This window comes from Dermacentor andersoni, chromosome 4 (genome assembly GCF_023375885.2).
Source record: "Dermacentor andersoni chromosome 4, qqDerAnde1_hic_scaffold, whole genome shotgun sequence".
Taxonomy (NCBI): Eukaryota; Metazoa; Arthropoda; class Arachnida; order Ixodida; family Ixodidae; genus Dermacentor; species Dermacentor andersoni.
The window spans coordinates 199,087,550-199,109,215 of record NC_092817.1 but is presented as its reverse complement, the minus strand read 5'-3'; the positions used below and the strand labels follow the sequence as shown (position 1 = coordinate 199,109,215).

The 21,666-nt window shown below is 48.8% G+C and overlaps 16 non-coding genes and 7 pseudogenes across 16 annotated transcripts; all 23 read left to right on the top strand.

Moving 5' to 3' along the window:
- The first annotated feature begins 23 nt into the window (after positions 1-23).
- On the top strand, positions 24-142 carry LOC140217636 (5S ribosomal RNA). Its single transcript, XR_011894214.1, has one exon. It is a non-coding gene; the product is annotated as a 5S ribosomal RNA (ribosomal RNA).
- A 505-nt stretch (positions 143-647) lies between these two features.
- Positions 648-766, top strand: LOC140217774 (5S ribosomal RNA; annotated as a pseudogene).
- A 505-nt stretch (positions 767-1,271) lies between these two features.
- LOC140217635 (5S ribosomal RNA) lies at positions 1,272-1,390 on the top strand. Its single transcript, XR_011894213.1, has one exon. It is a non-coding gene; the product is annotated as a 5S ribosomal RNA (ribosomal RNA).
- Positions 1,391-1,897: 507 nt separating this feature from the next.
- Positions 1,898-2,016, top strand: LOC140217634 (5S ribosomal RNA). Its single transcript, XR_011894212.1, has one exon. It is a non-coding gene; the product is annotated as a 5S ribosomal RNA (ribosomal RNA).
- A 506-nt stretch (positions 2,017-2,522) lies between these two features.
- Positions 2,523-2,641, top strand: LOC140217633 (5S ribosomal RNA). Its single transcript, XR_011894211.1, has one exon. It is a non-coding gene; the product is annotated as a 5S ribosomal RNA (ribosomal RNA).
- Positions 2,642-3,147: 506 nt separating this feature from the next.
- LOC140217632 (5S ribosomal RNA) lies at positions 3,148-3,266 on the top strand. The gene has a single exon (XR_011894210.1). It is a non-coding gene; the product is annotated as a 5S ribosomal RNA (ribosomal RNA).
- Positions 3,267-3,772: 506 nt separating this feature from the next.
- On the top strand, positions 3,773-3,891 carry LOC140217631 (5S ribosomal RNA). The gene has a single exon (XR_011894209.1). It is a non-coding gene; the product is annotated as a 5S ribosomal RNA (ribosomal RNA).
- Positions 3,892-4,397: 506 nt separating this feature from the next.
- Positions 4,398-4,520, top strand: LOC140217827 (5S ribosomal RNA; annotated as a pseudogene).
- A 507-nt stretch (positions 4,521-5,027) lies between these two features.
- Positions 5,028-5,146, top strand: LOC140217630 (5S ribosomal RNA). The gene has a single exon (XR_011894208.1). It is a non-coding gene; the product is annotated as a 5S ribosomal RNA (ribosomal RNA).
- A 510-nt stretch (positions 5,147-5,656) lies between these two features.
- On the top strand, positions 5,657-5,775 carry LOC140217629 (5S ribosomal RNA). Its single transcript, XR_011894207.1, has one exon. It is a non-coding gene; the product is annotated as a 5S ribosomal RNA (ribosomal RNA).
- Positions 5,776-6,281: 506 nt separating this feature from the next.
- Positions 6,282-6,400, top strand: LOC140217740 (5S ribosomal RNA). Its single transcript, XR_011894327.1, has one exon. It is a non-coding gene; the product is annotated as a 5S ribosomal RNA (ribosomal RNA).
- Positions 6,401-6,907: 507 nt separating this feature from the next.
- On the top strand, positions 6,908-7,030 carry LOC140217826 (5S ribosomal RNA; annotated as a pseudogene).
- Positions 7,031-7,537: 507 nt separating this feature from the next.
- On the top strand, positions 7,538-7,656 carry LOC140217628 (5S ribosomal RNA). Its single transcript, XR_011894206.1, has one exon. It is a non-coding gene; the product is annotated as a 5S ribosomal RNA (ribosomal RNA).
- Positions 7,657-8,166: 510 nt separating this feature from the next.
- Positions 8,167-8,289, top strand: LOC140217825 (5S ribosomal RNA; annotated as a pseudogene).
- Positions 8,290-8,796: 507 nt separating this feature from the next.
- On the top strand, positions 8,797-8,915 carry LOC140217627 (5S ribosomal RNA). Its single transcript, XR_011894205.1, has one exon. It is a non-coding gene; the product is annotated as a 5S ribosomal RNA (ribosomal RNA).
- A 507-nt stretch (positions 8,916-9,422) lies between these two features.
- On the top strand, positions 9,423-9,541 carry LOC140217626 (5S ribosomal RNA). Its single transcript, XR_011894204.1, has one exon. It is a non-coding gene; the product is annotated as a 5S ribosomal RNA (ribosomal RNA).
- A 505-nt stretch (positions 9,542-10,046) lies between these two features.
- Positions 10,047-10,165, top strand: LOC140217625 (5S ribosomal RNA). The gene has a single exon (XR_011894203.1). It is a non-coding gene; the product is annotated as a 5S ribosomal RNA (ribosomal RNA).
- A 507-nt stretch (positions 10,166-10,672) lies between these two features.
- LOC140217624 (5S ribosomal RNA) lies at positions 10,673-10,791 on the top strand. Its single transcript, XR_011894202.1, has one exon. It is a non-coding gene; the product is annotated as a 5S ribosomal RNA (ribosomal RNA).
- Positions 10,792-11,300: 509 nt separating this feature from the next.
- LOC140217623 (5S ribosomal RNA) lies at positions 11,301-11,419 on the top strand. Its single transcript, XR_011894201.1, has one exon. It is a non-coding gene; the product is annotated as a 5S ribosomal RNA (ribosomal RNA).
- Positions 11,420-11,925: 506 nt separating this feature from the next.
- Positions 11,926-12,044, top strand: LOC140217775 (5S ribosomal RNA; annotated as a pseudogene).
- Positions 12,045-17,515: 5,471 nt separating this feature from the next.
- On the top strand, positions 17,516-17,634 carry LOC140217851 (5S ribosomal RNA; annotated as a pseudogene).
- Positions 17,635-18,140: 506 nt separating this feature from the next.
- Positions 18,141-18,259, top strand: LOC140217691 (5S ribosomal RNA). The gene has a single exon (XR_011894274.1). It is a non-coding gene; the product is annotated as a 5S ribosomal RNA (ribosomal RNA).
- A 511-nt stretch (positions 18,260-18,770) lies between these two features.
- On the top strand, positions 18,771-18,888 carry LOC140217761 (5S ribosomal RNA; annotated as a pseudogene).
- The last annotated feature ends 2,778 nt before the right edge of the window (positions 18,889-21,666 follow it).

Here is a 21,666-nt window from a genome sequence, read left to right as displayed (position 1 = left end):
GCAGTCGTAAACATAGCATCCCTGCCATCGGCCATACCATGCTGAATACGCCGGTTCTCGTCCGATCCCCGAAGCTAAGCAGCATTGGGCTCGGTCAGTACTTGGGAGGGAGACCACCTGGGAACACCGAGTGCTGATGGCACCCTTCTTTTTGCATTTTTTTATTGCGTGCTTCTGTGACTTATTTTTTTTTTTTTAACACTCACGTGTGGGTTGTTTTATTTACTGTTACATTCAACTGGCGCAGCCTACTGGTAGAGCCAACGTCGAAGTGCAAAAACAATATGCAAGCCGCTAGGCGATTGTACGCGCAGTGACGGTGGTAACCGGTATAAGTAATGGTGCAAAATTTAGTCGCACAAACTGCTAACCGTTTACCTATTACACCCGTATCCAGCTCAGTGACAATCAATAACTTGGCGCATTCCTAGCGCCAAACGTGGGCTGCAGCGGACGCAAATCGTTGCTCTCGTCCTCGTGTTTTATTGCCAGCTCGACTCGGCAGCAACTAACCATAACAAACGGAGCAATCCACGTACACGACGTGTGCCTGTACTATCAACGGAAAGACAGTGCCGCGTACGTGCTGTAGCAATACGTTGCGAATGCACATAGCACGATACAGGTGCAGTCGTAAACATAGCCCTGCCATCGGCCATACCATGCTGAATACGGCGGTTCTCGTCCGATCCCCGAAGCTAAGCAGCATTGGGCTCGGTCAGTACTTGGGAGGGAGACCACCTGGGAACACCGAGTGCTGATGGCACCCTTCTTTTTGCATTTTTTTATTGCGTGCTTCTGTGACTTTTTTTTTTTTTTACACTCACGTGTGGGTTGTTTTATTTACTGTTACATTCAACTGGCGCAGCCTACTGGTAGAGCCAACGTCGAAGTGCAAAAACAATATGCAAGCCGCCAGGCGATTGTACGCGCAGTGACGGTGGTAACCGGTATAAGTAATGGTGCAAAATTTAGTCGCACAAACTGCTAACCGTTTACCTATTACACCCGTATCCAGCTCAGTGACAATCAATAACTTGGCGCATTGCTAGCGCCAAACGTGGGCTGCAGCGGACGCAAATCGTTGCTCTCGTCCTCTTGTTTTATTGCCAGCTCGACTCGGCAGCGACTAACCATAACAAACGGAGCAATCCACGTACACGACGTGTGCCTGTACTATCAACGGAAAGACAGTGCCGCGTACGTGCTGTAGCAATACGTTGCGAATGCACATAGCACGATACAGGTGCAGTCGTAAACATAGCATCCCTGCCATCGGCCATACCATGCTGAATACGCCGGTTCTCGTCCGATCCCCGAAGCTAAGCAGCATTGGGCTCGGTCAGTACTTGGGAGGGAGACCACCTGGGAACACCGAGTGCTGATGGCACCCTTCTTTTTGCATTTTTTTATTGCGTGCTTCTGTGACTTATTTTTTTTTTATTACACTCACGTGTGGGTTGTTTTATTTACTGTTACATTCAACTGGCGCAGCCTACTGGTAGAGCCAACGTCGAAGTGCAAAAACAATATGCAAGCCGCCAGGCGATTGTACGCGCAGTGACGGTGGTAACCGGTATAAGTAATGGTGCAAAATTTAGTCGCACAAACTGCTAACCGTTTACCTATTACACCCGTATCCAGCTCAGTGACAATCAATAACTTGCCGCATTGCTAGCGCCAAACGTGGGCTGCAGCGGACGCAAATCGTTGCTCTCGTCCTCTTGTTTTATTGCCAGCTCGACTCGGCAGCGACTAACCATAACAAACGGAGCAATCCACGTACACGACGTGTACCTGTACTATCAACGGAAAGACAGTGCCGCGTACGTGCTGTAGCAATACGTTGCGAATGCACATAGCACGATACAGGTGCAGTCGTAAACATAGCGTCCCTGCCATCGGCCATACCATGCTGAATACGCCGGTTCTCGTCCGATCCCCGAAGCTAAGCAGCATTGGGCTCGGTCAGTACTTGGGAGGGAGACCACCTGGGAACACCGAGTGCTGATGGCACCCTTCTTTTTGCATTTTTTTATTGCGTGCTTCTGTGACTTATTTTTTTTTTTTACACTCACGTGTGGGTTGTTTTATTTACTGTTACATTCAACTGGCGCAGCCTACTGGTAGAGCCAACGTCGAAGTGCAAAAACAATATGCAAGCCGCTAGGCGATTGTACGCGCAGTGATGGTGGTAACCGGTATAAGTAATGGTGCAAAATTTAGTCGCACAAACTGCTAACCGTTTACCTATTACACCCGTATCCAGCTCAGTGACAATCAATAACTTGGCGCATTGCTAGCGCCAAACGTGGGCTGCAGCGGACGCAAATCGTTGCTCTCGTCCTCGTGTTTTATTGCCAGCGCGACTCGGCAGCAACTAACCATAACAAACGGAGCAATCCACGTACACGACGTGTGCCTGTACTATCAACGGAAAGACAGTGCCGCGTACGTGCTGTAGCAATACGTTGCGAATGCACATAGCACGATACAGGTGCAGTCGTAAACATAGCATCCCTGCCATCGGCCATACCATGCTGAATACGCCGGTTCTCGTCCGATCCCCGAAGCTAAGCAGCATTGGGCTCGGTCAGTACTTGGGAGGGAGACCACCTGGGAACACCGAGTGCTGATGGCACCCTTCTTTTTGCATTTTTTTATTGCGTGCTTCTGTGACTTATTTTTTTTTTTTACACTCACGTGTGGGTTGTTTTATTTACTGTTACATTCAACTGGCGCAGCCTACTGGTAGAGCCAACGTCGAAGTGCAAAAACAATATGCAAGCCGCTAGGCGATTGTACGCGCAGTGACGGTGGTAACCGGTATAAGTAATGGTGCAAAATTTAGTCGCACAAACTGCTAACCGTTTACCTATTACACCCGTATCCAGCTCAGTGACAATCAATAACTTGGCGCATTGCTAGCGCCAAACGTGGGCTGCAGCGGACGCAAATCGTTGCTCTCGTCCTCGTGTTTTATTGCCAGCGCGACTCGGCAGCAACTAACCATAACAAACGGAGCAATCCACGTACACGACGTGTGCCTGTACTATCAACGGAAAGACAGTGCCGCGTACGTGCTGTAGCAATACGTTGCGAATGCACATAGCAGGATACAGGTGCAGTCGTAAACACAGCATCCCTGCCATCGGCCATACCATGCTGAATACGCCGGTTCTCGTCCGATCCCCGAAGCTAAGCAGCATTGGGCTCGGTCAGTACTTGGGAGGGAGACCACCTGGGAACACCGAGTGCTGATGGCACCCTTCTTTTTGCATTTTTTTATTGCGTGCTTCTGTGACTTATTTTTTTTTTTTACACTCACGTGTGGGTTGTTTTATTTACTGTTACATTCAACTGGCGCAGCCTACTGGTAGAGCCAACGTCGAAGTGCAAAAACAATATGCAAGCCGCTAGGCGATTGTACGCGCAGTGACGGTGGTAACCGGTATAAGTAATGGTGCAAAATGTAGTCGCACAAACTGCTAACCGCTTACCTATTACACCCGTATCCAGCTCAGTGACAATCAATAACTTGGCGCATTGCTAGCGCCAAACGTGGGCTGCAGCGGACGCAAATCGTTGCTCTCGTCCTCGTGTTTTATTGCCAGCTCGACTCGGCAGCAACTAACCATAACAAACGGAGCAATCCACGTACACGACGTGTGCCTGTACTATCAACGGAAAGACAGTGCCGCGTACGTGCTGTAGCAATACGTTGCGAATGCACATAGCACGATACAGGTGCAGTCGTAAACATAGCATCCCTGCCATCGGCCATACCATGCTGAATACGCCGGTTCTCGTCCGATCCCCGAAGCTAAGCAGCATTGGGCTCGGTCAGTACTTGGGAGGGAGACCACCTGGGAACACCGAGTGCTGATGGCACCCTTCTTTTTGCATTTTTTTATTGCGTGCTTCTGTGACTTATTTTTTTTTTTTACACTCACGTGTGGGTTGTTTTATTTACTGTTACATTCAACTGGCGCAGCCTACTGGTAGAGCCAACGTCGAAGTGCAAAAACAATATGCAAGCCGCCAGGCGATTGTACGCGCAGTGACGGTGGTAACCGGTATAAGTAATGGTGCAAAATTTAGTCGCACAAACTGCTAACCGTTTACCTATTACACCCGTATCCAGCTCAGTGACAATCAATAACTTGGCGCATTGCTAGCGCCAAACGTGGGCTGCAGCGGACGCAAATCGTTGCTCTCGTCCTCGTGTTTTATTGCCAGCGCGACTCGGCAGCAACTAACCATAACAAACGGAGCAATCCACGTACACGACGTGTGCCTGTACTATCAACGGAAAGACAGTGCCGCGTACGTGCTGTAGCAATACGTTGCGAATGCACATAGCACGATACAGGTGCAGTCGTAAACATAGCATCCCTGCCATCGGCCATACCATGCTGAATACGCCGGTTCTCGTCCGATCCCCGAAGCTAAGCAGCATTGGGCTCGGTCAGTACTTGGGAGGGAGGGAGACCACCTGGGAACACCGAGTGCTGATGGCACCCTTCTTTTTGCATTTTTTTATTGCGTGCTTCTGTGACTTATTTTTTTTTTTTTACACTCACGTGTGGGTTGTTTTATTTACTGTTACATTCAACTGGCGCAGCCTACTGGTAGAGCCAACGTCGAAGTGCAAAAACAATATGCAAGCCGCTAGGCGATTGTACGCGCAGTGACGGTGGTAACCGGTATAAGTAATGGTGCAAAATTTAGTCGCACAAACTGCTAACCGTTTACCTATTACACCCGTATCCAGCTCAGTGACAATCAATAACTTGGCGCATTGCTAGCGCCAAACGTGGGCTGCAGCGGACGCAAATCGTTGCTCTCGTCCTCGTGTTTTATTGCCAGCTCGACTCGGCAGCAACTAACCATAACAAACGGAGCAATCCACGTACACGACGTGTGCCTGTACTATCAACGGAAAGACAGTGCCGCGTACGTGCTGTAGCAATACGTTGCGAATGCACATAGCACGATACAGGTGCAGTCGTAAACATAGCATCCCTGCCATCGGCCATACCATGCTGAATACGCCGGTTCTCGTCCGATCCCCGAAGCTAAGCAGCATTGGGCTCGGTCAGTACTTGGGAGGGAGACCACCTGGGAACACCGAGTGCTGATGGCACCCTTCTTTTTGCATTTTTTTATTGCGTGCTTCTGTGACTTATTTTTTTTTTTTTTTTACACTCACGTGTGGGTTGTTTTATTTACTGTTACATTCAACTGGCGCAGCCTACTGGTAGAGCCAACGTCGAAGTGCAAAAACAATATGCAAGCCGCCAGGCGATTGTACGCGCAGTGACGGTGGTAACCGGTATAAGTAATGGTGCAAAATTTAGTCGTACAAACTGCTAACCGTTTACCTAATACACCCGTATCCAGCTCAGTGACAATCAATAACTTGGCGCATTGCTAGCGCCAAACGTGGGCTGCAGCGGACGCAAATCGTTGCTCTCGTCCTCGTGTTTTATTGCCAGCGCGACTCGGCAGCAACTAACCATAACAAACGGAGCAATCCACGTACACGACGTGTGCCTGTACTATCAACGGAAAGACAGTGCCGCGTACGTGCTGTAGCAATACGTTGCGAATGCACATAGCACGATACAGGTGCAGTCGTAAACATAGCATCCCTGCCATCGGCCATACCATGCTGAATACGCCGGTTCTCGTCCGATCCCCGAAGCTAAGCAGCATTGGGCTCGGTCAGTACTTGGGAGGGAGACCACCTGGGAACACCGAGTGCTGATGGCACCCTTCTTTTTGCATTTTTTTATTGCGTGCTTCTGTGACTTATTTTTTTTTTTTACACTCACGTGTGGGTTGTTTTATTTACTGTTACATTCAACTGGCGCAGCCTACTGGTAGAGCCAACGTCGAAGTGCAAAAACAATATGCAAGCCGCTAGGCGATTGTGCGCGCAGTGACGGTGGTAACCGGTATCAGTAATGGTGCAAAATTTAGTCGCACAAACTGCTAACCGCTTACCTATTACACCCGTATCCAGCTCAGTGACAATCAATAACTTGGCGCATTGCTAGCGCCAAACGTGGGCTGCAGCGGACGCAAATCGTTGCTCTCGTCCTCGTGTTTTATTGCCAGCTCGACTCGGCAGCAACTAACCATAACAAACAGAGCAATCCACGTACACGACGTGTGCCTGTACTATCAACGGAAACACAGTGCCGCGTACGTGCTGTAGCAATACGTTGCGAATGCACATAGCACGATACAGGTGCAGTCGTAAACATAGCATCCCTGCCATCGGCCATACCATGCTGAATACGCCGGTTCTCGTCCGATCCCCGAAGCTAAGCAGCATTGGGTTCGGTCAGTACTTGGGAGGGAGACCACCTGGGAACACCGAGTGCTGATGGCACCCTTCTTTTTGCATTTTTTTATTGCGTGCTTCTGTGACTTATTTTTTTTTTTTTACACTCACGTGTGGGTTGTTTTATTTACTGTTACATTCAACTGGCGCAGCCTACTGGTAGAGCCAACGTCGAAGTGCAAAAACAATATGCAAGCCGCCAGGCGATTGTACGCGCAGTGACGGTGGTAACCGGTATAAGTAATGGTGCAAAATTTAGTCGCACAAACTGCTAACCGTTTACCTATTACACCCGTATCCAGCTCAGTGACAATCAATAACTTGGCGCATTGCTAGCGCCAAACGTGGGCTGCAGCGGACGCAAATCGTTGCTCTCGTCCTCGTGTTTTATTGCCAGCGCGACTCGGCAGCAACTAACCATAACAAACGGAGCAATCCACGTACACGACGTGTGCCTGTACTATCAACGGAAAGACAGTGCCGCGTACGTGCTGTAGCAATACGTTGCGAATGCACATAGCACGATACAGGTGCAGTCGTAAACATAGCATCCCTGCCATCGGCCATACCATGCTGAATACGCCGGTTCTCGTCCGATCCCCGAAGCTAAGCAGCATTGGGCTCGGTCAGTACTTGGGAGGGAGGGAGACCACCTGGGAACACCGAGTGCTGATGGCACCCTTCTTTTTGCATTTTTTTATTGCGTGCTTCTGTGACTTATTTTTTTTTTTTTACACTCACGTGTGGGTTGTTTTATTTGCTGTTACATTCAACTGGCGCAGCCTACTGGTAGAGCCAACGTCGAAGTGCAAAAACAATATGCAAGCCGCTAGGCGATTGTACGCGCAGTGACGGTGGTAACCGGTATAAGTAATGGTGCAAAATTTAGTCGCACAAACTGCTAACCGTTTACCTATTACACCCGTATCCAGCTCAGTGACAATCAATAACTTGGCGCATTGCTAGCGCCAAACGTGGGCTGCAGCGGACGCAAATCGTTGCTCTCGTCCTCGTGTTTTATTGCCAGCTCGACTCGGCAGCAACTAACCATAACAAACGGAGCAATCCACGTACACGACGTGTGCCTGTACTATCAACGGAAAGACAGTGCCGCGTACGTGCTGTAGCAATACGTTGCGAATGCACATAGCACGATACAGGTGCAGTCGTAAACATAGCATCCCTGCCATCGGCCATACCATGCTGAATACGCCGGTTCTCGTCCGATCCCCGAAGCTAAGCAGCATTGGGCTCGGTCAGTACTTGGGAGGGAGACCACCTGGGAACACCGAGTGCTGATGGCACCCTTCTTTTTGCATTTTTTTATTGCGTGCTTCTGTGACTTATTTCTTTTTTTTTTTTACACTCACGTGTGGGTTGTTTTATTTACTGTTACATTCAACTGGCGCAGCCTACTGGTAGAGCCAACGTCGAAGTGCAAAAACAATATGCAAGCCGCCAGGCGATTGTACGCGCAGTGACGGTGGTAACCGGTATAAGTAATGGTGCAAAATTTAGTCGCACAAACTGCTAACCGTTTACCTATTACACCCGTATCCAGCTCAGTGACAATCAATAACTTGGCGCATTGCTAGCGCCAAACGTGGGCTGCAGCGGACGCAAATCGTTGCTCTCGTCCTCGTGTTTTATTGCCAGCGCGACTCGGCAGCAACTAACCATAACAAACGGAGCAATCCACGTACACGACGTGTGCCTGTACTATCAACGGAAAGACAGTGCCGCGTACGTGCTGTAGCAATACGTTGCGAATGCACATAGCACGATACAGGTGCAGTCGTAAACATAGCATCCCTGCCATCGGCCATACCATGCTGAATACGCCGGTTCTCGTCCGATCCCCGAAGCTAAGCAGCATTGGGCTCGGTCAGTACTTGGGAGGGAGGGAGACCACCTGGGAACACCGAGTGCTGATGGCACCCTTCTTTTTGCATTTTTTTATTGCGTGCTTCTGTGACTTATTTTTTTTTTTTTACACTCACGTGTGGGTTGTTTTATTTACTGTTACATTCAACTGGCGCAGCCTACTGGTAGAGCCAACGTCGAAGTGCAAAAACAATATGCAAGCCGCTAGGCGATTGTACGCGCAGTGACGGTGGTAACCGGTATAAGTAATGGTGCAAAATTTAGTCGCACAAACTGCTAACCGTTTACCTATTACACCCGTATCCAGCTCAGTGACAATCAATAACTTGGCGCATTGCTAGCGCCAAACGTGGGCTGCAGCGGACGCAAATCGTTGCTCTCGTCCTCGTGTTTTATTGCCAGCTCGACTCGGCAGCAACTAACCATAACAAACGGAGCAATCCACGTACACGACGTGTGCCTGTACTATCAACGGAAAGACAGTGCCGCGTACGTGCTGTAGCAATACGTTGCGAATGCACATAGCACGATACAGGTGCAGTCGTAAACATAGCATCCCTGCCATCGGCCATACCATGCTGAATACGCCGGTTCTCGTCCGATCCCCGAAGCTAAGCAGCATTGGGCTCGGTCAGTACTTGGGAGGGAGACCACCTGGGAACACCGAGTGCTGATGGCACCCTTCTTTTTGCATTTTTTTATTGCGTGCTTCTGTGACTTATTTTTTTTTTTTTACACTCACGTGTGGGTTGTTTTATTTACTGTTACATTCAACTGGCGCAGCCTACTGGTAGAGCCAACGTCGAAGTGCAAAAACAATATGCAAGCCGCCAGGCGATTGTACGCGCAGTGACGGTGGTAACCGGTATAAGTAATGGTGCAAAATTTAGTCGCACAAACTGCTAACCGTTTACCTATTACACCCGTATCCAGCTCAGTGACAATCAATAACTTGGCGCATTGCTAGCGCCAAACGTGGGCTGCAGCGGACGCAAATCGTTGCTCTCGTCCTCGTGTTTTATTGCCAGCGCGACTCGGCAGCAACTAACCATAACAAACGGAGCAATCCACGTACACGACGTGTGCCTGTACTATCAACGGAAAGACAGTGCCGCGTACGTGCTGTAGCAATACGTTGCGAATGCACATAGCACGATACAGGTGCAGTCGTAAACATAGCATCCCTGCCATCGGCCATACCATGCTGAATACGCCGGTTCTCGTCCGATCCCCGAAGCTAAGCAGCATTGGGCTCGGTCAGTACTTGGGAGGGAGACCACCTGGGAACACCGAGTGCTGATGGCACCCTTCTTTTTGCATTTTTTTATTGCGTGCTTCTGTGACTTATTTTTTTTTTTACACTCACGTGTGGGTTGTTTTATTTACTGTTACATTCAACTGGCGCAGCCTACTGGTAGAGCCAACGTCGAAGTGCAAAAACAATATGCAAGCCGCTAGGCGATTGTACGCGCAGTGACGGTGGTAACCGGTATAAGTAATGGTGCAAAATTTAGTCGCACAAACTGCTAACCGCTTACCTATTACACCCGTATCCAGCTCAGTGACAATCAATAACTTGGCGCATTGCTAGCGCCAAACGTGGGCTGCAGCGGACGCAAATCGTTGCTCTCGTCCTCGTGTTTTATTGCCAGCTCGACTCGGCAGCAACTAACCATAACAAACGGAGCAATCCACGTACACGACGTGTGCCTGTACTATCAACGGAAAGACAGTGCCGCGTACGTGCTGTAGCAATACGTTGCGAATGCACATAGCACGATACAGGTGCAGTCGTAAACATAGCATCCCTGCCATCGGCCATACCATGCTGAATACGCCGGTTCTCGTCCGATCCCCGAAGCTAAGCAGCATTGGGCTCGGTCAGTACTTGGGAGGGAGACCACCTGGGAACACCGAGTGCTGATGGCACCCTTCTTTTTGCATTTTTTTATTGCGTGCTTCTGTGACTTATTTTTTTTTTTTTACACTCACGTGTGGGTTGTTTTATTTACTGTTACATTCAACTGGCGCAGCCTACTGGTAGAGCCAACGTCGAAGTGCAAAAACAATATGCAAGCCGCCAAGCGATTGTACGCGCAGTGACGGTGGTAACCGGTATAAGTAATGGTGCAAAATTTAGTCGCACAAACTGCTAACCGTTTACCTATTACACCCGTATCCAGCTCAGTGACAATCAATAACTTGGCGCATTGCTAGCCCCAAACGTGGGCTGCAGCGGACGCAAATCGTTGCTCTCGTCCTCGTGTTTTATTGCCAGCGCGACTCGGCAGCAACTAACCATAACAAACGGAGCAATCCACGTACACGACGTGTGCCTGTACTATCAACGGAAAGACAGTGCCGCGTACGTGCTGTAGCAATACGTTGCGAATGCACATAGCACGATACAGGTGCAGTCGTAAACATAGCATCCCTGCCATCGGCCATACCATGCTGAATACGCCGGTTCTCGTCCGATCCCCGAAGCTAAGCAGCATTGGGCTCGGTCAGTACTTGGGAGGGAGACCACCTGGGAACACCGAGTGCTGATGGCACCCTTCTTTTTGCATTTTTTTATTGCGTGCTTCTGTGACTTATTTTTTTTTTTTTTTACACTCACGTGTGGGTTGTTTTATTTACTGTTACATTCAACTGGCGCAGCCTACTGGTAGAGCCAACGTCGAAGTGCAAAAACAATATGCAAGCCGCCAGGCGATTGTACGCGCAGTGACGGTGGTAACCGGTATAAGTAATGGTGCAAAATTTAGTCGCACAAACTGCTAACCGTTTACCTATTACACCCGTATCCAGCTCAGTGACAATCAATAACTTGGCGCATTGCTAGCGCCAAACGTGGGCTGCAGCGGACGCAAATCGTTGCTCTCGTCCTCGTGTTTTATTGCCAGCGCGACTCGGCAGCAACTAACCATAACAAACGGAGCAATCCACGTACACGACGTGTGCCTGTACTATCAACGGAAAGACAGTGCCGCGTACGTGCTGTAGCAATACGTTGCGAATGCACATAGCACGATACAGGTGCAGTCGTAAACATAGCATCCCTGCCATCGGCCATACCATGCTGAATACGCCGGTTCTCGTCCGATCCCCGAAGCTAAGCAGCATTGGGCTCGGTCAGTACTTGGGAGGGAGACCACCTGGGAACACCGAGTGCTGATGGCACCCTTCTTTTTGCATTTTTTTATTGCGTGCTTCTGTGACTTATTTTTTTTTTTTACACTCACGTGTGGGTTGTTTTATTTACTGTTACATTCAACTGGCGCAGCCTACTGGTAGAGCCAACGTCGAAGTGCAAAAACAATATGCAAGCCGCTAGGCGATTGTACGCGCAGTGACGGTGGTAACCGGTATAAGTAATGGTGCAAAATTTAGTCGCACAAACTGCTAACCGTTTACCTATTACACCCGTATCCAGCTCAGTGACAATCAATAACTTGGCGCATTGCTAGCGCCAAACGTGGGCTGCAGCGGACGCAAATCGTTGCTCTCGTCCTCGTGTTTCATTGCCAGCGCGACTCGGCAGCAACTAACCATAACAAACGGAGCAATCCACGTACACGACGTGTGCCTGTACTATCAACGGAAAGACAGTGCCGCGTACGTGCTGTAGCAATACGTTGCGAATGCACATAGCACGATACAGGTGCAGTCGTAAACATAGCATCCCTGCCATCGGCCATACCATGCTGAACACGCAGGTTCTCGTCCGATCCCCGAAGCTAAGCAGCATTGGGCTCGGTCAGTACTTGGGAGGGAGACCACCTGGGAACACCGAGTGCTGATGGCACCCTTCTTTTTGCATTTTTTTATTGCGTGCTTCTGTGACTTTTTTTTTTTTACACTCACGTGTGGGTTGTTTTATTTACTGTTACATTCAACTGGCGCAGCCTACTGGTAGAGCCAACGTCGAAGTGCAAAAACAATATGCAAGCCGCCAGGCGATTGTACGCGCAGTGACGGTGGTAACCGGTATAAGTAATGGTGCAAAATTTAGTCGCACGAACTGCTAACCGTTTACCTATTACACCCGTATCCAGCTCAGTGACAATCAATAACTTGGCGCATTGCTAGCGCCAAACGTGGGCTGCAGCGGACGCAAATCGTTGCTCTCGTCCTCGTGTTTTATTGCCAGCTCGACTCGGCAGCAACTAACCATAACAAACGGAGCAATCCACGTACACGACGTGTGCCTGTACTATCAACGGAAAGACAGTGCCGCGTACGTGCTGTAGCAATACGTTGCGAATGCACATAGCACGATACAGGTGCAGTCGTAAACATAGCATCCCTGCCATCGGCCATACCATGCTGAGTCCACTTCCGGCCACCGCAGTGAACGGACGCGGAATGTCTTGCTCCCCAGGAGCGGTTACAGCGGCCCTTGGCCGCGGTTCCCGGTCAACGGAAAAGCCTTCTCCGGACTACCAGATGGTTCTACCACAACTTCCTTCAGGTGCTAGTGCTTTGAACACTATTTTTATCCACGGCGAAGTTAAAGCACGGCCTTACCGTGTTGAGCACTTCAGAGACGCGCTTTCAAGACTGATGTTGCTGCCGGAAGTGGTGGCCCTCGGGGCTTATCAGATGAATCATGTGTGGGCCGTAACTTTTTCGAACGAGGCGGCAGAAAAGAAGATACTTGACGCTGAAGCATTTCTTGTTAAAGAACATCGATGCGTGGTCATTCGACCCGTGCAATCAGGGTGTCAGGCTCAAGCTCTTTTGGCTGCTGCACGGTGTTCCCGATGAAGACGTCCGAACAGCGTTGGCACCATTCGGGAGAGTGACCGAAGTGACGAGGGAGAAGTGGAAAGTACAAGGCTGCAACGACAAAGGAACCACGACACGGTCTGTGGTCCTTAAACTCAAGCCCGGAATGACAGCGGACGACCTACCACATCAGCTTCGGGTCGCGGAAGACCTGGCTCTCGTCATTGTCCCGGGCAGAACACCCCTCTGCCTCCGGTGCCGTGGCACCGGACACATTAGACGAGAATGCCGGGTTCCACGCTGTGGGCTGTGTCGTCGCTTCGGCCACGACGAGACCCAGTGCGTGAGAACGTACGCCAACGTTGCTGGTCCAGGCAGGAGCGAAGACACATCGGAGCTCCTTATGGATCAAGAGGATGCCGAGGAGGCCGCTAAGGAAGCAGCTGAAGGGGCGGATGCTCAGTCTACATCTCTGGAAATGAAGACCGAAAAGGTGAACTCGGAGGGGACTGATAAGGGCAACGTGCCCGATTCTGCGCCTCCACCTGCCAAGGTTCAAGTCAAGGAAAGTGGTGTTGAGGCGACGAGTGCGTGTTCAACTATCCAAGCAACCCCAACCACCGCGGTTGACGAGACAGTCAGCATCTCCGAGAGCATGGACATGACTTCCAACGCTAAGGGTGCCGGAAAGCGGTTGCGCGACGATGTTGAGGACCGCAGCCGAGACACCGACGGCGCGGGTACCGAAAGACCGGCACAGAAAACCCAGACAGGCAGAAGGTCGACGTTGAAGGTCAAACTCAACGTGCCGCCAGACAGACGGCTGCTACACGGGCCACCTCCGCCTTAGCGGAGGTAGTGTCCCGGAAAGAACTTCCAAAACCCGATCTTTGATCGGGAATGGGCCTGCGACTACGTGAGTTGGCAGTCGTCGGCTCGAAAGGGAGGGCCATGTTCAACGAGCATCACTGCATACCAGAGTCCGTATGTTTCCTAAGAAAAATTGTGTAGGGGCGTACCCTAAATCTAACTAAAACAATGGCAGACGCTATTAACCTCACCAGTCCGCTTCGTTTGGCGACATTAAACGTCAGAGGGTTGTCGCAGAGGCGAAGACAGTGTCAGATAAGTCGCATGTTACTAGAAGAAGACATTGATTTGATGGCTGTCCAAGAAACAAAAATTGAATCTGAAGAAAAAACGGCTCGATTGGTTGAAATTTTCAGAAATAAGTACAATGTATGCGTTTGCCACGCGATTGGTACTTCTGGGGGCTGCCTTTTGTTTATTAGAAATAGCATTGGGATAATAGAGCAACAAGTTACTTCATGTGAAGGGGGGCGTTTGCTTATTTGTGATTTTTCTTTTTCTGGATTGCTGTGGCGGGCGGTTTGTGTATACGCCCCTAATAATGCTCGAGAACGTGAACAATTTTTCGTTTATCTGAAGTCTTTCTTGCGGTGTGAAAGACACGTTCTAATGTTTGGCGACTTCAATTGTGTATGCCGGCCGATAGATCGATCGAAAAAGCAACTTAGCCAAGATAAAAGTGCCGCACTTCTGCATGAAATTTTGTGTGATGTTGATCTAGAGGATGTTGGGAGTGTTCTTGGTTCTTACAGTCATGTGCAATATACGCATTTTCAAGGAGACAGCCACTCAAGGTTAGACCGCATCTATGTTCCTGTTCACTTAGTTCCGCTACTTTCTGAATATGGTGTAGAATGTATCAGTTTCAGTGATCATTGTTTGGTAACGGTTACGATAGGTATGAAAAAGAAAGAACAGAAATTTAATTGGCACCTATGGAAACTTAACGACAACCTTATGCAAGATGAAGTATTTCTTAAAAGAATAAAAGAGAAATTAGACGCTGTTCTCCTTGAGGATGTAAAAAATGTTGTAGAAGCTTGGGAGATGTTCAAAACCGAAGCGAAAACAATTGCTTTAGAGAGAGCATGCGTGTTGCGGCAGAAACAAAAGCAAGAAGAAAAGCAACTACAATGCACGTTAGCATACTTGTTGAACATGGAAAGCGGCGGGGCTGGTATATTTGCACATGATATTAAAGAACTTAAAGTGAAACTTGAAGTGATTGATGAAGAGAGATATCGTGGCGCGGTTTTAAGAGCACGCGCTGAACGTGTATGGCTGGGTGAAACGCCCACCAAGCGAGCTTTAAGTCAAGAGAAGAGGTACGCTATGACCAAGGAAGTAAAAGAAATCGTTTATCAAGGGCAGCTTACAAATGACGGGGAAATGATAGAACGTGCTTTCGTTGACTACTATAGCACGCTGCTAAGCAAGAGGACAAGCGAGATCTCTGCGTTTAAGAGTGAATATTTACCTCTTATGCCGAAAATTGATGGTGAACTTAAGGATGCCCTCGAGAGGCCGATTTCTGTAGCAGAAATTGAAAAGGCTATAGATGACCTTAGTGTAAGGAAATCGCCTGGACCGGACGGACTTGGGGCAGCAATATATAAAATTTTCAAGGTTGAAATGGCTGAGGCTCTGCACCGCGTCATAACCAAGTGTTACGAACAAAAATGGACGCCTCCTTCTTTCCGACAGACACACGTAGTACTGATACCTAAATCAACAGACCACATTAAACTTCAATCCGTAGAGGCCTACCGGCCAATAAGCTTAGCAAATATTGATTATAAAGTATTTATGAAGGTGCTCGCCCATCGCCTTCAAAGTGTAGTCAAATCCCTAGTAGGTACACATCAGACATGCGGTATAAAAGGCAGGACTATATTCACAAATATACATATAGCACGAAGCATACTTGAATGTTGCGATACGATGGGAGATCATGTAGCTATGCTACAACTAGATTTGGCCAAAGCTTTTGACAGGGTGTCCCACGAAATCCTGTTTATGCTTCTTGATTATGTTAATGTCGGATCAGTCATTTTGGACGGGGTAAAAATGATGTATGATGGTTGTACCACAAACTTAATTATTAACAACAAACTGAGCAGGCGGATTGCAGTAATGTCTAGCATAAAGCAAGGCTGTCCGACCTCGGCCTTGCTCTTTGCACTTTATTTAGAACCTTTCTGTTTAAAGTTACTACATAGCCATAATATTCGCGGGTACACATTCTTTGGTAGAGAAATAAAAGTTTTAGCTTATGCCGACGACATAGCAGTGTTCTGTCGCGATAAACAGAGCATTGCAGAAGCTGTGAGAGAAGCCCAAGCTTTTTGCAATGCTTCCGGTAGTGCCATAAGTTGGTCAAAATGTTTAGGGCTTTGGCACGGGAATTGGCCAGATGCACCAGAAGTGTTTTGCAAAATGCAGTGGAGTGTATTACCCGGCACTTATCTTGGGGTTCCGCTCAGTGCCTACCGTGAGCCAATCGAATACTGGACGAGCGAGAGAGACGGAATGAAAGAGCAAACTAACAAATGGGGAGGCCACAACTTTTCGATGTTTGCTAGGGCCAAAGTATGTAATATCTTTTTAGTAGCTAAAGTGTTCTACGTCCTGCAGGTGCTATGCATGAGCCGATCTTCAATTCAAAAAATACACAGAGTGTTTGCAGAGTTTATTTGGGGTTCGGTGTGGGAACGCACGAGCAGAAGTAATTTGTTTCACACATTGCGCAATGGGGGACTTGGTTTAACGCATTTGTTTTTCAAGCAACTTGTATCGAGATTTGTTTTCTTCCGCGACCAAAGCGATGGGTTTCTGCGGACGGTAATCCAAGTGAGATTGCGCGATGCTTTGCCCGATTTTGTTGTATCGTCGCACGCAATCAAACCGATGGCACTAAAGGGCTATCTGCGTGAAGTTTCCATGGCGATACGTCTTCTAAACGCCCGTTTTTCGAAAGACTACTTGTTTGCAGTCTCACGAAAACAATTGTATAAGGATCTTGCTGAAGTGTTTGTACCTACACCAGTGTATCGTTCTATGTATTACTTAGGGCCTGAACGAGATGTTTTCAAGCGAGTCAATAATATGCCTGTACGAGCTAATACAAAATCATTCTTTTTCAAACTGCATACCGGCACACTGCCTGTTAAGCCATGGCTAAGAAGCAAGGGCTTGTTTGTCCCATGGTCAGACAACTGTCTTATATGTAACAAGGAAGAAACTGTCGAACATATTTTTCTTGACTGCCACGATGCCCGCTTTCTTTGGGACATCCTGCAAAGAACATTAAAAAAGGAGCTTCCTATCACTGCGTTCGGAATAAGGTTTTTGCCATGTGCTGAACCTGACGGTGTGCCGGTGGACATGTTGATGCTATTGTGTATGCAAAGTGTGTGGCGAACTCGTATGGCTGTACGCAATGCTGATGTTGATGCAAGGTCAGCAATGTATTATTTTACTGAGAACGTTAATTATACAAGCGAAGTGTTGAAACTGCTGAGTGATCCGCCAAATTGGCTTTCAGTGTTGGACAGTTTGGCTTCGATGAAGCCATTTTAACATGACACGTCAGTCTTAGTATCGACTAGACGTTTTAACATTCGGTTTTATTTGACAATATTTGTATGTACTTGCCGAGCCGGTAATAAAGAAAAAAAAAAAATCGGCCATACCATGCTGAATACGCCGGTTCTCGTCCGATCCCCGAAGCTAAGCAGCATTGGGCTCGGTCAGTACTTGGGAGGGAGACCACCGGGGAACACCGAGTGCTGATGGCACCCTTCTTTTTGCATTCTTTTATTGCGTGCTTCTGTGACTTATTTTTTTTTTTTACACTCACGTGTGGGTTGTTTTATTTACTGTTACATTCAACTGGCGCAGCCTACTGGTAGAGCCAACGTCGAAGTGCAAAAACAATATGCAAGCCGCTAGGCGATTGTACGCGCAGTGACGGTGGTAACCGGTATAAGTAATGGTGCAAAATTTAGTCGCACAAACTGCTAACCGTTTACCTATTACACCCGTATCCAGCTCAGTGACAATCAATAACTTGGCGCATTGCTAGCGCCAAACGTGGGCTGCAGCGGACGCAAATCGTTGCTCTCGTCCTCGTGTTTTATTGCCAGCTCGACTCGGCAGCAACTAACCATAACAAACGGAGCAATCCACGTACACGACGTGTGCCTGTACTATCAACGGAAAGACAGTGCCGCGTACGTGCTGTAGCAATACGTTGCGAATGCACATAGCACGATACAGGTGCAGTCGTAAACATAGCATCCCTGCCATCGGCCATACCATGCTGAATACGCCGGTTCTCGTCCGATCCCCGAAGCTAAGCAGCATTGGGCTCGGTCAGTACTTCGGAGGGAGACCACCTGGGAACACCGAGTGCTGATGGCACCCTTCTTTTTGCATTTTTTTATTGCGTGCTTCTGTGACTTATTATTTTTTTTTTTTTTACACTCACGTGCGGGTTGTTTTATTTACTGTTACATTCAACTGGCGCAGCCTACTGGTAGAGCCAACGTCGAAGTGCAAAAACAATATGCAAGCCGCCAGGCGATTGTACGCGCAGTGACGGTGGTAACCGGTATAAGTAATGGTGCAAAATTTAGTCGCACAAACTGCTAACCGTTTACCTATTACACCCGTATCCAGCTCAGTGACAATCAATAACTTGCCGCATTGCTAGCGCCAAACGTGGGCTGCAGCGGACGCAAATCGTTGCTCTCGTCCTCTTGTTTTATTGCCAGCTCGACTCGGCAGCGACTAACCATAACAAACGGAGCAATCCACGTACACGACGTGTGCCTGTACTATCAACGGAAAGACAGTGCCGCGTACGTGCTGTAGCAATACGTTGCGAATGTACATAGCACGATACAGGTGCAGTCGTAAACATAGCATCCCTGCCATCGGCCATACCATGCTGAATACGCCGGTTCTCGTCCGATCCCCGAAGCTAAGCAGCATTGGGCTCGGTCAGTACTTGGGAGGGAGACCACCTGGGAACACGAGTGCTGATGGCACCCTTCTTTTTGCATTTTTTTATTGCGTGCTTCTGTGACTTATTTTTTTTTTTTTTTACACTCACGTGTGGGTTGTTTTATTTACTGTTACATTCAACTGGCGCAGCCTACTGGTAGAGCCAACGTCGAAGTGCAAAAACAATATGCAAGCCGCCAGGCGATTGTACGCGCAGTGACGGTGGTAACCGGTATAAGTAATGGTGCAAAATTTAGTCGCACAAACTGCTAACCGTTTACCTATTACACCCGTATCCAGCTCAGTGACAATCAATAGCTTGCCGCATTGCTAGCGCCAAACGTGGGCTGCAGCGGACGCAAATCGTTGCTCTCGTCCTCTTGTTTTATTGCCAGCTCGACTCGGCAGCGACTAACCATAACAAACGGAGCAATCCACGTACACGACGTGTGCCTGTACTATCAACGGAAAGACAGTGCCGCGTACGTGCTGTAGCAATACGTTGCGAATGCACATAGCACGATACAGGTGCAGTCGTAAACATAGCATCCCTGCCATCGGCCATACCATGCTGAGTCCACTTCCGGCCACCGTAGTGAACGGACGCGGAATGTCTTGCTCCCCAGGAGCGGTTACAGCGGCCCTTGGCCGCGGTTCCCGGTCAACGGAAAAGCCTTCTCCGGACTACCAGATGGTTCTACCACAACTTCCTTCAGGTGCTAGTGTTTTGAACACTATTTTTATCCACGGCGAAGTTAAAGCACGGCCTTACCGTGTTGAGCACTTCAGAGACGCGCTTTCAAGACTGATGTTGCTGCCGGAAGTGGTGGCCCTCGGGGCTTATCAGATGAATCATGTGTGGGCCGTAACTTTTTCGAACGAGGCGGCAAAAAAGAAGATACTTGACGCTGAAGCATTTCTTGTTAAAGAACATCGATGCGTGGTCATTCGACCCGTGCAATCAGGGTGTCAGGCTCAAGCTCTTTTGGCTGCTGCACGGTGTTCCCGATGAAGACGTCCGAACAGCGTTGGCACCATTCGGGAGAGTGACCGAAGTGACGAGGGAGAAGTGGAAAGTACAAGGCTGCAACGACAAAGGAACCACGACACGGTCTGTGGTCCTTAAACTCAAGCCCGGAATGACAGCGGACGACCTACCACATCAGCTTCGGGTCGCGGAAGACCTGGCTCTCGTCATTGTCCCGGGCAGAACACCCCTCTGCCTCCGGTGCCGTGGCACCGGACACATTAGACGAGAATGCCGGGTTCCACGCTGTGGGCTGTGTCGTCGCTTCGGCCACGACGAGACCCAGTGCGTGAGAACGTACGCCAACGTTGCTGGTCCAGGCAGGAGCGAAGACACATCGGAGCTCCTTATGGATCAAGAGGATGCCGAGGAGGCCGCTAAGGAAGCAGCTGAAGGGGCGGATGCTCAGTCTACATCTCTGGAAATGAAGACCGAAAAGGTGAACTCGGAGGGGACTGATAAGGGCAACGTGCCCGATTCTGCGCCTCCACCTGCCAAGGTTCAAGTCAAGGAAAGTGGTGTTGAGGCGACGAGTGCGTCTTCAACTATCCAAGCAACCCCAACCACCGCGGTTGACGAGACAGTCAGCATCTCCGAGAGCATGGACATGACTTCCAACGCTAAGGGTGCCGGAAAGCGGTTGCGCGACGATGTTGAGGACCGCAGCCGAGACACCGACGGCGCGGGTACCGAAAGACCGGCACAGAAAACCCAGACAGGCAGAAGGTCGACGTTGAAGGTCAAACTCAACGTGCCGCCAGACAGACGGCTGCTACACGGGCCACCTCCGCCTTAGCGGAGGTAGTGTCCCGGAAAGAACTTCCAAAACCCGATCTTTGATCGGGAATGGGCCTGCGACTACGTGAGTTGGCAGTCGTCGGCTCGAAAGGGAGGGCCATGTTCAACGAGCATCACTGCATACCAGAGTCCGTATGTTTCCTAAGAAAAATTGTGTAGGGGCGTACCCTAAATCTAACTAAAACAATGGCAGACGCTATTAACCTCACCAGTCCGCTTCGTTTGGCGACATTAAACGTCAGAGGGTTGTCGCAGAGGCGAAGACAGTGTCAGATAAGTCGCATGTTACTAGAAGAAGACATTGATTTGATGGCTGTCCAAGAAACAAAAATTGAATCTGAAGAAAAAACGGCTCGATTGGTTGAAATTTTCAGAAATAAGTACAATGTATGCGTTTGCCACGCGATTGGTACTTCTGGGGGCTGCCTTTTGTTTATTAGAAATAGCATTGGGATAATAGAGCAACAAGTTACTTCATGTGAAGGGGGGCGTTTGCTTATTTGTGATTTTTCTTTTTCTGGATTGCTGTGGCGGGCGGTTTGTGTATACGCCCCTAATAATGCTCGAGAACGTGAACAATTTTTCGTTTATCTGAAGTCTTTCTTGCGGTGTGAAAGACACGTTCTAATGTTTGGCGACTTCAATTGTGTATGCCGGCCGATAGATCGATCGAAAAAGCAACTTAGCCAAGATAAAAGTGCCGCACTTCTGCATGAAATTTTGTGTGATGTTGATCTAGAGGATGTTGGGAGTGTTCTTGGTTCTTACAGTCATGTGCAATATACGCATTTTCAAGGAGACAGCCACTCAAGGTTAGACCGCATCTATGTTCCTGTTCACTTAGTTCCGCTACTTTCTGAATATGGTGTAGAATGTATCAGTTTCAGTGATCATTGTTTGGTAACGGTTACGATAGGTATGAAAAAGAAAGAACAGAAATTTAATTGGCACCTATGGAAACTTAACGACAACCTTATGCAAGATGAAGTATTTCTTG